Source organism: Rhinolophus sinicus, chromosome 9 (assembly GCF_057876585.1).
Source record: "Rhinolophus sinicus isolate RSI-liver-muscle chromosome 9, RSI-T2T, whole genome shotgun sequence".
Lineage (NCBI taxonomy): Eukaryota > Metazoa > Chordata > Mammalia > Chiroptera > Rhinolophidae > Rhinolophus > Rhinolophus sinicus.
In genome coordinates this window covers 31,961,859-31,974,907 of record NC_142509.1, presented here as the reverse complement: position 1 = coordinate 31,974,907, position 13,049 = coordinate 31,961,859, and positions in this window count along the sequence as shown.

The window sequence follows — 13,049 nt, the reverse complement described above, 5'->3', positions numbered from 1 at the left end:
TTAAAAGGATGGAGGAAACATATAACGATATCCTTTCCAATCCCCAACTGCAGACTGGGGGTGTCATTTTAGCAGAACGCCGTCCTTCCGTGGGTTTTGGCTTCTGCTTCTTTCATTGTCACTGGTGTTGTTGTTAGGTGCCAGGGATGTGGGGGCAGTGGGGTCTTGCCCTGTGAGAGCAGCAGCCGGGACAGAGGGAACAGGGGGCTCTGCAAGGGAGAGAGCATGACAAATTAAATGGCTGCTACTGTCAGGAAGGTTGACAGGGCAAAGAAAGATCGGCTTCTCCAAATCTGCTGAACTAACTGTCCCCTCATAGCCACAAACACGTTTTCTCAATTTGAGCACAATATCCATTACTATTTCCCGTACTGGGTTTCAATTAAAGAGGGTGAGAGCAGAGAGAGAAGGCAGGAGATAAATGAGAGGAGCAGCGGGCACAGAAGTTGTGTGTGTTTTTCCTCTCTCTTCTTTCCACTTTCTTGCAGCCTCACTGCTACTCCTTGCCAACCAGCCAGTCTGCCTGTGTTCCCAAAAGTAATGTTTTTATGTCTCCCCATTCCAGTAGGGTGAAGAGAGGGGAAAGGAAGTAACACACTTGGTGATTCTTTCCTATCCCGTGAAGCTCCCAAGACATATCGCTGTCGCTGCGGAAGCAAAGGCTTTGGGGAGGGACTTGCCTGCCCTGTGTGGGCATATGGGGCTTCAGAGATTGGAGCGGTGTGAGCACTTCAGGTTCCAGGTTTTACTGTCATACTGGAAACTGATAAAAATCCCCTGTCCCTTGTACAATCCTATGGAAGATATGACCTTTGGTGGAGCGAGGACACAGGATAGTGATAGGGTGATTTCACCTGCTTCTCTGGTGTACCTGGCAGGGAGGGGACTTGAAAATCTGCCATGGCCAGGTCCTGGATTCAGGATGCTTACTCCAGGCCTGGCCTGTCACTGAGCCGCTGCCCTCAGTCTCACAATTTGGAACCAAGCACCAGGCTTCCACACTCCCCTAACTTCTGTAATCACTGACCCTGTACCAGGGCCACTCGGATAACTGGGGAGGGGGGTGGCTACACGTCTGTCAGTCTTAATTACCTGACAGTCTCTGCAGCCTCCTCTCCCATGCCAGTAAAAGACACTTGAGGCCTCCACAGTGTGATTTTAAGTCAAAGGTGCCTGCCTCCCAAGCCAACCATGTCTGCCTCCAAACAATACACAAGTCCTGCTGTGAGTCTTGTACAATATCCAGGGCGTGATTTGGAGGCTGGACATGGGACTCTTCTCTGTCTCCCAACCTCAGCGAAAAGCTGGGTTGAAAGTTGTGGCCTTAGAGAGCCCAGAAACCTTTCAAAGTCTCCAGGTTGGGGTTTGAATACATAAGGACTGAAGACGGTTTCCTTTCTTTTCTTTAAAAAAAAATTTGTCTTTCAGAGGAAGCGAGAGGGAGGCAGAGACGCACACATATGTAGAAAGAGAATTTGGGGATCGCGCGAGCGCTTTTCCTAACAGCTGCTTTTGCTGGCGCCCAGGCAATTGTTAGGTGCCAGGGGCATGGGGTCAGCTTCATCTCCAAGCCAAATATTAAAACACCTCGGCGGGCAGAGAAGAGCGGCCTTCGCGGTCTAGGAACCGGCCCTTGCTTTTCCTTGCAACGTCCTTTCCCCCCTTTCTTTTGGAAAAGGAAAACTTCGGGTCCCAGGAAGCAGTGGGAGACATCGACAACCGGGGGAGCCCCATAAAGTCCTTTGGCTATGGTTTCGGCCCCCCGGAGGGGGGGCTTCACTTACCGCCGCCCCCCTTACTCCGGTTCCAAATACGGAAGCTGGACGTGCCTCGGTGCGGTTCCAGGCCTCGCCCAGAGCGGAACCGGAGAAGGCGCTCGATGCCTCGGATTACACTCGCAGCTGGGGGGGGGGGGACAGGGGCCGGGGGTCCAATCTTGTCCCCAACACCGCACCGGCCCGCGGACGAGCAAGGGGGTCTCTGACAGGCTGGCCTGCCCCGGCCCTCTCGGTCGCTACAAGGTCCCTGCAGGCCGGGGAACCCGAGAGCCGCGGGCACTGGCTCCCTGCGCGGGTTACCTGCCTTCCCTCTGCAGCTACCGGGGCGGGGCGAGGCGGACTCCCGGGTGGGACCGAAGAAAACGCGGCCGGCCGAGTCCCTGAGAGAACAGAAAACTAAGATTCCTGGGTGTGAGCCCCTCACCTACCCTCCCCCCACCCAATGTCCGATTGTCTTTTTGCAGCATTTATTCCCCCCGCCCCCTCCACTCCGCTTGCAAAGGATAAATCCGGGTGGACAGTAAAGACCTTAAGTAGGGGTGTGGGGGTGGATTACCAAAAATAAAAGAAATGTAGCACTCTCTGCCTCTCAAAGTGATGGCAAAACGATTGCAAGGAGATAGCCTCCTGGGAGAAAAACAAGTCTCAGAAGGAACCGGGCTGAGCCGGGAGAGAATTTTCTTTTGCAAAGAGAGGGTGGGGTGGAGGGCGCGTTCTCCTCTCCCACCGCTGGGGTGTGTTTTTACATGTTTTCTTAGCAGCAAGTTCTATAAACAGGTCAGCCCTACGCTGCCAGCCGAGGAAATTTGAGGCTGTCTCTGGCTCCGAGCGTAGACGCCTCTCTTTCCCACTCGCCCCCCTACAAGCTCAACGCGCAGGGGGCGAGGGGTAGGGAGGGGGCGATCCCTCCCACTTCTGACTTGGAGGGTGCATTTGCTTTTGAAATAGCTCCTCTTGTCTTCAGACGGTAAAATATGAGTTCCCCACATGTCTGAGTCTGGTCTTCTGGTACCTCAAGTATGGTTTGGGTAGTGGGGGGGGGTGCTCTAATCACCTCTGAGCTGAGTGGGGGTGGGGCGGGAGATTCTCTCTTTTCAGCCCGGCCCTGCTGGGGTGCCGGGGCGCATTATTAAACCCAGACGCTCGGTCCAGGAGTTGGGGCCATGCGGAAAAGATTTACAATTAAGCCAATTGGGGCCGAATACAGTCATCCAAAGTTTGCAGGTGTAAATAATGCCTTGCTTTTTTTTTTTCCTTTCCGAGCGATTTCATTTCAACCCCTTTTACCTCCCCCCCCCCCACGACTTTTCAGAGAACGGGGGAGGACAGTGCGGCAGAGTGAGGAGTTTTCTAAAAGACAAGTTAATATGATGTTACCCTCACTTGTATGTCCGTGCATTAAGGCCACGAATAAGCTGCACAGCCCCCTCTGTGGCATTTCTCCGTCTAGAATTGGAGACTTGTTGAAGTCAATGAAAGGCCTTTTTGGGGAGGGGGTTATGAATTCATTTTTTTTTGAAGGGGAGAACGGGACAAATTTCTATAGAACAGGAATATTGGAGTTGAGTTATGATGAAGCTTTTTAGATGTAGAGATTGGGTGAGGGAGGAGTAAGACGCAAAGCAAATTTTCTTTGGTTGGGATATTAGAAGATTGCCCGAAGCTGGTTCTGGAAGAGAGGTGAGCCTGGATTTCTGAGAGCAGGACCACCACCCTTTCTGGAGCTTCAGTTTAGTTCTTTCTGACGTTTAGAGAGCTTGCTGAGCCGTGTATGGGTCCAACTTTAAGGCTATATCCCATTGCATTATTTAAACGTAATAAAATATGCATGTGTGTTTCTAAAATGTTCTGTGTGGGTACAAGTGTGTACATATGGACGTTCCAAGTAGCCCCGAATATGAAATTAAATCTCATTTAAAAATGCACTGCAATCACACCCCAAGGGCAAACTCCCATTTGATCAATATAGACAGAGTTAAATTTGTTTCGCTGCTACACGGTTACTCTTTTTCTCTCGAAGCAATAAAATCTGTCTGTTACAAATTACCGGGGAATTGAAGACTATGGCTCCCCCCGCTCAACTGTTGTTCCGTGTTTTTAGTCTTGCTCAATAATATATGTAATATATTGTGTACACAGGCAGTTTTCCAAAAAAATTAGCGATAACATTCCAGGTGTGTGCAAAGTGGTGTTCTCCTTCTGCGTGTAGGATTCGGCGCCGTCCTAAGTTGTCACATTAGAGACCCATCACAGGGGTCGTCACCCACCGGGATCGCAGCTGGAGGAGGTGTTCCAGTCTGGGTTGCATGCAGGGGCAGGGAGTCAAGGCGCCTGACTGCAGCCAGGATAAGGTCATAGGTGTAGAATTAGGAATATGGCAGGACTTAACATGCCCGCGTGGAAGGGAGAGCAAGCGTCACCCAGCCCCGGATGAAACCCGGCGCCGCCGCAGGAAAGTTTCCAGGCGGTGGTGGCGCAAACACTACTTTTTTTTTTTTTTCCTTAGCATTTCTTTTCCTTTTTTTTTTCCCTTTAAAAAATTCCCTGTCCAACGCACATGTTGGGCATAAATACGAGGTGGAGTGGGTTGTACACGGGTGAACCCTAATCAGCCTTATGCAATGCGGGGAATTCGTGGAAAGGCGTAGGAGATAGAGGTGTCCTAATTTCAGAGAGAGGGTGGAGGAAGGGACCGTTTCCCACTTGGAAACCTCAGCACTTCGCTCCTGGGGAAGCTCACCAGAAACCTCTGCGGAGAGTGCCCTTGGCATCTCGCCGCTGGATGGCGCTCGGGGGGAGACGTGGCTGGCGGACAGTGGTCCTCCGCGAGCCCCGCAGGGCCTGGGAGAATCTCCGCCAACGCCGGGGGTGGGGACCTCAGTTTGGAGTTTACGAAGTGGCAGTTCCGGAATCACCAAGAGGCCAAAGCTGTTTCTGGAGGCTGGGGCGGGAGTGGGTCACCCACAGTACGCCAAATCTGGAAACTGGACCAAGAGAGGCTGAGCAAGAACTGGGATGTGGGGAGGAAGAGAGTCCTAGGCGCAAACTAGCGCCTCACTTCTTAGGCGCCCCCCACACTAGTTCCTCTTTACAGGGAAAGAAAGGTCAGCGCGTGTGTGTGTCGGGGTGCGGGGGAGGAAGTGGTCTGGAAAGGAGTTCATCCAAATAGGTGTGGAGATGTGAAAAGGGGACACGGTTTGTAGAACCTCACGGTTGTGCACCCCTTCTGCAAAGGCCAGTCCGGTGCTTGCCAGGCCCAGGTATGCCCGGTCAAATCGGAGTGGCAGGCCTTACCAGGCCAAATTGTACGTGGAACTGGGACGCTCAGGGTTGGGGTGCACTCCGAGCTCATGGGCATCTAGGGCGCCGTGGGGACTGGGCACAGCTCATTGCCAGAATTGCGAGAGTTCTCATTTGGAAGTGTCTCTGTGAAGGCACTTAAGCCTCAGACTGGCTCTTCCCCAGCCAAAGGAGGAGCTGTGACGAAGAAATTCGTCCAATTCTTGTTGCGCCCTCACTATGTCCTGGCACCGCGTTAGACTCTGCAATCTTGTCAACAGTTACTGAAAAAGCTAGAAAGGAAAAAAAAAAAAAAAAAAAAACAACCATGACCAAAGAAGTTAATAGGCTAAGGGTCTGTGTAGGTGTTTAGTGTCATGCTTCTATTTTGTAAGCTCCTGGAGGGATGGGACTCAGATCTCCAACTCTGATGCAGAGCTTAGAAACTGGTAGGCGCTCAATAAATGAATTTTCAGTTCAAGAATGAAAGTCAACGAAGAAAGGGACAGAAAAGGAGACTAAAGGGGATTGGATTCTCAGCACGTTTGAAAACAAATGACTGCTTCCAAAGTGCATTAAAATACAACAACAACACAGCATCAAACTTAATTAGCTGCTCCCCCAAACAGAGTCTATGTAAAAGCAAACCGTGTAAAGATGGTAGTGGGAGGAGAAGTTTGGTATAATGGATGGAAACATCCACTAGGTCATTCCACAAACATCGTTTGAGGGGCTTCCTCTGTTCACATACTCTGCTAAGCGCTGGAGACACTTGGGCGAACAAGACACGGGTCCTCGTGGTGCTTGCTGCTTACTGTTTTTTATTGCGTTTTTAAAAAATCATATGGTTCCCATTTTAAAGATGAGGAAAATAGAGGCCCAGGAAGGGTGGGGTGGGAGAGGGCTTAAGTTCAAGGTCTCAGGACAGGAAGGCCGAATTCAGTCCAGCCCCAGCTCTTCTGGGCACCTGGAAGAGGTAGGGCTGGGTGACTTTCGCTCCTTGGAAGAGGCAGCGTCTGGGAGCCCTGGAAATCAGGATGTCCCTACTGATCCGGGCCTGTGAGGTGATTGTAGACGCCAGGAGTATGCGGGAGCTGGAGTCTACACCTTCCCCAGATCTGAACTTGGGGCTGTGAGGATGGGTCTAACTGTAGACTCTCCCATCCGTTTCTTCCGTTTAACGCGCACACCTCGCCTAGGATTGGGCAGCGCTGCCTCTCTCCACAGACCCGAAACTGGGACAGATAGCCAGGGAGTCTCGCAGAAGGTCTCACTGCTACAAAGTGACAGCAAAGAAGCCTTTACAACCCCTTTCAGAGTTTTACGTTTCTGTACCGACCCCTCCGCTCACGTAGAACTCCAATGCCAACAGCAGTGCGTGCATCGAATGTTTGTTGATTGAATAAACTAATTCTTGTTTGTTGGTTTGTTTTCAAAATAGAACAGAACTGGAAAAGGAATCAATGATCGAATAAAGGAGCGTGGGATGACAAGCTTGTTTCCTGACGCGCTGCGTGGGAGTGGGTCCCGCGTGGGTGAGCCGCACGTCCTCGCGCAGCAGCAGGTCCTCTTCCCACCAGCTTTACAAAGACGGCGGAGATGTCCTTCCGTCTGTATTTTTGTCCTACACTTCGTTCGGTTGATTGATGAAGAAGACCAGCTAACCCGCCGTGAGGTCAATGCAATCGATGCGGTCCCTGACGACCGCTGGGAAATCGGCCTCGTTGCTGCGCGCTGGGTTCCACCCAAAAGGTTTCGGGATTTAGAGTTTCTTGCTCACCGCTGTCCTTATGGAACTGGAAGGACGATGAGGGTCGATGGAGGGTAGGTGGGCGAAGAAGCCTCCAGTCCGACCCGGAGGAGCCTCTGGATCCCCAGGGCCGGAGAGCGCTCTCCGTGCCCACCCGGCCCACCCAGGGCGCGCGAGCTTACTAAACAGATTTCCTTCTGCGGCATCTCGGCCTTGGAATCAAACAGCCGGATCATTGCGCCGCAGGTCCTCATTTGCAGAACGTGAAATGCTATTTAGTGGAGGGAACGTTTGTGAAATGCTCGCTAGGGTAACAGTGTTCTAAGAGCTTTCTCACACATCAGCTCATCAAGTAGAGCCATCGGAGGAGCCAGGCGCCTTCTCAGTGATCTCCATGTTCCAGATGAGGAAACAGAGTGATGCAGAGGCACAAGGACTTGCCCGAGGTCCCACAGCTAGTTAGGCTCTGGTGGAGCTGGGATTCAACTTAGAGGTTGGCGAGTCATTTTCTGGCTGTTAACCACAAAACGATAGATGCCCCGCGCGCGCACACACACGGTACACGGTAGCGATCTGTTTCCTTTACGTGGGGGAGAAAGTACATTTAACTCTTTCCCAGACAGATCTGGAAACTGCTTTGGTCCATTGGTCGCTTCCTTCTGGAAGCAAATGCAAGGTGGGGGTGGGGGTTGCGAGTCTGATCAAACCTTAAATTCTGGAAATCCTGAGCGTTCAAGATTATTATTTTTTGTACTTAGGAAGGAGGGGGGACGTGTGTGTGTGTGTGTGTGTGTGTGTGTGTGTATAGAATCAATATGGTCCAGACAGCCTTTCACAAAGGGGCTCCAGGCGGGCGCCTGGGCCGCATGGCCCCCGCCCCATCGCCCGCGGCGAATTAATTGGGCCCTGAAAGAAGGGGAGACGTAGCTTCCAGTTAATTAGTCAAGAAGTGAATCAAGCCCCAGCGGACTGGCAAAGGCCCCTGGGGCGCGGGTTTTATGCACGCCAAATTGGTCGGTGGGGCGCTCTCCTGGGGCTGGGTGGGGCGCGGCGGGAGCACAGCTTGGGCGCCTCCCAGCGCCCCAAACCTGCTCGCGCGCTCCCGCGCTCCGGCGGGCTGTAGCTTCCCTCGTCTCCTTCCCTTTTTTTCTCTCTCCTCTCCCGTCTCTTTTCCCTTTTCGGTCTTGGCCATCGCCCCCTCTCCAGTTTTCCTCGGCTCCCTGAACTTTGCTCGGGTTTCCTACCCGCGAACGCTTCCCCCCTCTTCCTGCTGCGTCCGTCTTTCTCCAAGTTCTCTGCCCGGGACGTCTCTCTCTAAGCCCCAGCCTCCGCCTGGCAGGATCTGGGGCTAGGTGGTTTGGGGATTGCGCTGGAGATGTGGAGAATCCCTCACTGGGAGAGACAGGGAGGAAATGAGCACTAGCTTTGGAGCCCTGAGGCCTGTTGTGTGTTCCTGAGTGCAGGACTCTTCACTCTTGGGTCACCTCGAAGCCGGGCTCCTGGTGGCGGTTAGAAGCCTCTGAGATAACGTACGGCCTTGAAAGGGTTTGGCGACCGCCGACCTGTGTCCACACGCGACAGAGACTTAGAAGTAAGGCCGACCTGCAGCCCGCGAGCAAGTATTGGGCACCTGCTGTGTGCCCGCCTTACGTTCCTCCCCCAGCACGTCCTTCAATCACCCGGTGTCAACCCTGACAACGAAGATTCAACGATTCGGTTGTTTTCCTCAGAAGCAGCTCTGCTGGAGGGAAGGGAAAGGAGGCACAAATCTTAAACCCAATTATTTCACAGCCTTTTTGTGCGACGTGCCAGTGCTTTTTCTTGAGCCAAAGAGATGGGACTTAGGGCTCAGAGAAGTGGAGTGATTTTCCTGGAGTCACACAGCAAAGGGGAGATGAGGGCGTTCCACCCTTTAACAAGGCATTCGGTGCCCACTCTTTGGCTCGGTGAGGACCTCAAGGCATCACTTGTCCTTCTGGCCTGGCCTGGCACTGAATGTTTATGGACAGGACAAGGGTCACCTGAATCGCCTTGCTTCCTTCAGCTTGGCGCTAAGGCCCCAATCTCTCTGGATTTCACTCCTGCCTTTCTTTCTGTCTTTTTAGTACGGTCTGTGCTCTGGCCTACTCCCAGCTCTCTTTCCGTCTCTCTCCCTTAATGCACACGCAATCCCGACTCAGAAGTTGAGGTCAGAATCTCCCCCTCTTTCTTCCAATTATCCGGGTAGCTGCCTTCATCTCTCAGCTTGGAGCTGGGTAGAGTCCATCTGCCGCCAACCGCCAGGAGCCAAGCTGCAGAAGCAAACCCTATTCGACTCCATGCCCTCGCTGCTCAGCCGGTCGCCCAGCCCTCCCTAAGCCACATCCATGAGATCCCAGTAGACACTACAGCGGAGGAGTGGGTGAATTTAATGCGTTTTAAACAGCAGCCCGGAACCGCGCTTATTTTTTCTTCCTTTGCGGGCTTGACCGACTTTGGCTTCGTTCAAGGGCCCGCGGTGCCTGTGCCGCGCTTGGCTTCCCTTGCCGCCTCTCTCACGAGGACCCGGACTGTGGTTTCCGCCGCCACATCCCTGCCTGGCGCGCGCGCACGAGAGCCTGGCTGGCGAGTTTCCCGCAGGCGCTGGGAGCCAAATGCTCTGAGCCTCAGTTTCCTAGCTTCTTTCGGATCCGGGAAGCCACAGACAAAACGGTGCAGGGAGGAGGAATGGCAAATGGATTGGTTAGTGGCAGACGCACAGTTCCTGGGTGTGGAGGGGGGTCAAGAGTGGACCCACTGCTGCCTTCCCTGCTTCCCCTCTCAGCGAAATTCTTTACCATCTCCAAGCGCAGACTAGATGAAACACTGGCGCTGTGTGACTTCCCGCACTAGGAATGGAGCCCACCAACCTCCATGACCCCAGTCTCCCCTAAGTGCACCCCACAGCTTGTGGAGCTCAGCGGCAGCGTGGGTGTGCCCGGCTGCATGTAGGCCAGGACAAGCCAGGTGGCAGCCAGCAGGTGCACTCTCAATTGTGGGCAAGGCTTGGTCCCAACCCCCACTGTGATTGCTGCTGGCCTTGGTACCTTTGCAGAATCCATGGGACATGTGCCAGTGAAATGCTGGCACATCTACTAGGCTGTAAGAGATGGCCTATTAGAGCTTTGGAACTTCGGATGAGTGCATGAACCCCTCTAAGCCTCAGTTGCTTCCTCTGAAAAATGGGTATAGCAGGTCCTGCCACAGAGAACCATTGTAAGGAGTATGTGAAATCTTGTGCACATCGCTCAGCCCAACTCCTGGCACATAGTAAATGCTCATTAAACATTAGTTGTTTGGGCACCCTAAACTCTCTGTGCCCCAGCAGGCTGGTATATACTCCCTAAGCGTACATACAGAGGGTGCCAAAAAAATGTATACACATTTAAAGAAAGGAAACCACTATATTAAAATTGTAATACTCAATAGATACTGATAACAAAAGATGAATAGAAGTCACATTTGACTTCTGTAATTACAAGCGGTGCTCAAAGTGGTTTCCCTCAGCGTCCAGACACTTCTGATTACGGTGAACTACCGCTTGAGCAACATTGACCGAAGTGTCCACTTGTGTACATTTTTTGGCACCCCTCCCCGGTATATTCTTAGAAGACCCCCTATCATATATCTAGCCCTTTCTCTATTAGTATTACTCTCTTGCTCTTGCCCAGTTCCGTTCCTAGCTCAGCCTGAAGCTCTGTTACTTGCCTGCCCTCTTCCCAAGTTGAAACATCAATGACATCCTTCCTCAAGTTTCTCACTCAACGCTTATTGCACCTGTGGCCCCTTCTCCAGATCTCAAAACTCCCAGGATCTCCAAACTGCAGGTGAGCCCAGAGAGAAACTGCTGCTTCCGCCCCTTGCACTGGAGTTAGGGTCCCAGCTGGGCTTAGAGACCAGGTGTCCTGACTTTCTGCCCCAGGTCTTCTCCATCCCCTGATGTGAGGGGGAAAGTTTCTTCGCTCTACTGAGGAAAACGAACTTGTGGAGAATGAAGGAACATTATTGGGTGCCTGGAGTGTCCCTGGACAGAACCCTCAGCAGTGACAACTCTGTAGGTGAGGAGGGGGCTGTATGTGACCAGGGCAGGAAGGGATTTCAGGCTCCGGGGTGGGGTCCTGGAGGCCTGGCCCTCAGCACAGCTATGTGTGGCTGATGGCCCCAGGCCTGGACTGCAGCTGCCCACCTCCTAGTCGGCAGCAGGAGCCCACGGTCCCCTTCCTCAGTCTTCTGAGGCACTGGAAACTGGAGAAGAGCTGTGACCACTCCTTCCCAGGCTGAGAGCTGGGTAGGGGAGAGGGGAGAGAAGACGGGGAAGGGAAGGAGAGTCTGAGAAAGGAAAGATGGAGAAAGTGAAAAGGACGACGACAGGAAGTACGGGAGAGAGTGGGAGAGAGAGGGACACTTGGGGAGAAGGGAGGAAGGAGAAAGCACAGAGACAGACAGACAATGAGAGAGAGACAGAGACCCTGATACACCCGGAGAGACTGGGAGATGCATGGAGGAAAGAACAGATGAAGGGGACAGACAGAGACCGCGAGGGAGGGAGAAAGATAGAAACCAAGAGAGGCAGTCTAGGCGGGGTTGGGGGTTGGGTGAGAGGGCAAAGAAAAAGAAAGAAGCAGAGACTGAGGATCAGTAGAGACTGAATGAGGCAGGGAGAAGGAAACAGACACGTGGGACAGACAGAGAGAAGCACCTGGAGGCAGAGAAAAGAAACAACAGATGAAAACGTGGGAAATAAGAAAGGGGTATAGGAAAAGAATGCCCAAAAGGAGACAGAAGAAAGGCGCTGGGGAAATGGAGAGCCCAGTGAGGCCTGGGGCAGCCCCGCCACACCCCTGGCTGCACCGGTGATGTATTACTTAACATGTGAAGAAGATTACCTAGAGCGGTATAAATGCCTCCATTAAATCATGATTGAGCTACTCCAATGGCCCAATTCCCGAAGTAGCTCCAGCCCTCAGGGAATATGGTTTTCAAAACCAAATAAAGCATCAGATACCAGCAACGTAGGAGACAAGTTATTCATTAGGGGTTTCCAGGGGCCCCCCAACAAGGCCTTAGGAGTACGGAGGGTGGTGGTGGAGGACTTGTGGCTGAGAGCTTGCAAGTCCGTGCTTAAAAGACACTGTTCTCGCTTTGCCACACTGGCTTGACATGGCAGCCTCTCTTCTCCCCCAGTGCACAGCCACTCCAACCCACAAGGAGGGTTTGCTTGGTAGGCTCTAGTTGGCTAAGAAGAGGAACCATTTCCCCAGAGTCTTCCAGATTCCCAGAGAGCGTTTGGCTGGATGCGCAATTTCCTAGATGCTCCCACTGGAGAATGAAGGGGTGGGAATGGGGGCCTGGGAACAGCCCCTGGTACTCCTGGGAGAGCAGATCTCTCTGTTCAACCAGGGGAGGCTGGTGAGAGGAGGAGGAGGGTTAGATAGGAGCCTGGTGAAGGTGAAGTTTCCCCCTCCCAACTCATCACTCCAACTGGTTCACATAAACCACAGCACATCTTCCGTCTTCCTCTGCCCCTTCCCTCCCTCACCTCCCAGTGGGCCATCTGAGAAAGGTATTGTAAAAGGACATTTTAATGGTAGCAAATAAAAGGATTTCTTTTCCTCTTTTTCCTTCCTTCCTTCTTTTCTTCCTTCTTTTTTTCCTTCCTCCTTTCCTTCCTTCCTTCTTTCCTCTCTTGCTGCTATAAAGGCTTGTATTTGCTTTGCTTTAACAAACAGTTGATAGACTTTGTTTTAAAGGAGCACTAAAAAGAAGGTACCCACAGGGCAGGCCAAGCGTTAGCTGTGAACACACACGTTTATATGGTTGTGTGTGTGTGTTCAGGCCTCCTGACTGCATTTGCAGTAAGAAATGGGACCTGCTTCAGGTGCCCAAAGCTGGGAGGGGTCGGGGGAGGAATGCACGGACAGATTTACACCTGTCCCGACAGTTGCCATCGACAACACTTACAGCCTCCAGAAATGACCCTTGGTGCCGACTTGTCTGGAAGCCATCAGGGTTAGTTTTGAAGCAGGAATCTTCAAGTGGACCAGAGGGCAAGTTTTGCCCACCCCCACCTTCCGTGTTGCTGTCCTCAAGTGCTGCCCAGTGGAGCAGTCTGGCTGCCTGGCCCCCCTCTGCCCACTGACCCCTCCCTTTCCATTTCCTCTGTCAGACAAATATCATCATTGACTTTCAGCTCTCTTTGGTGCTGCCGCCTAATGAGGGCTGGG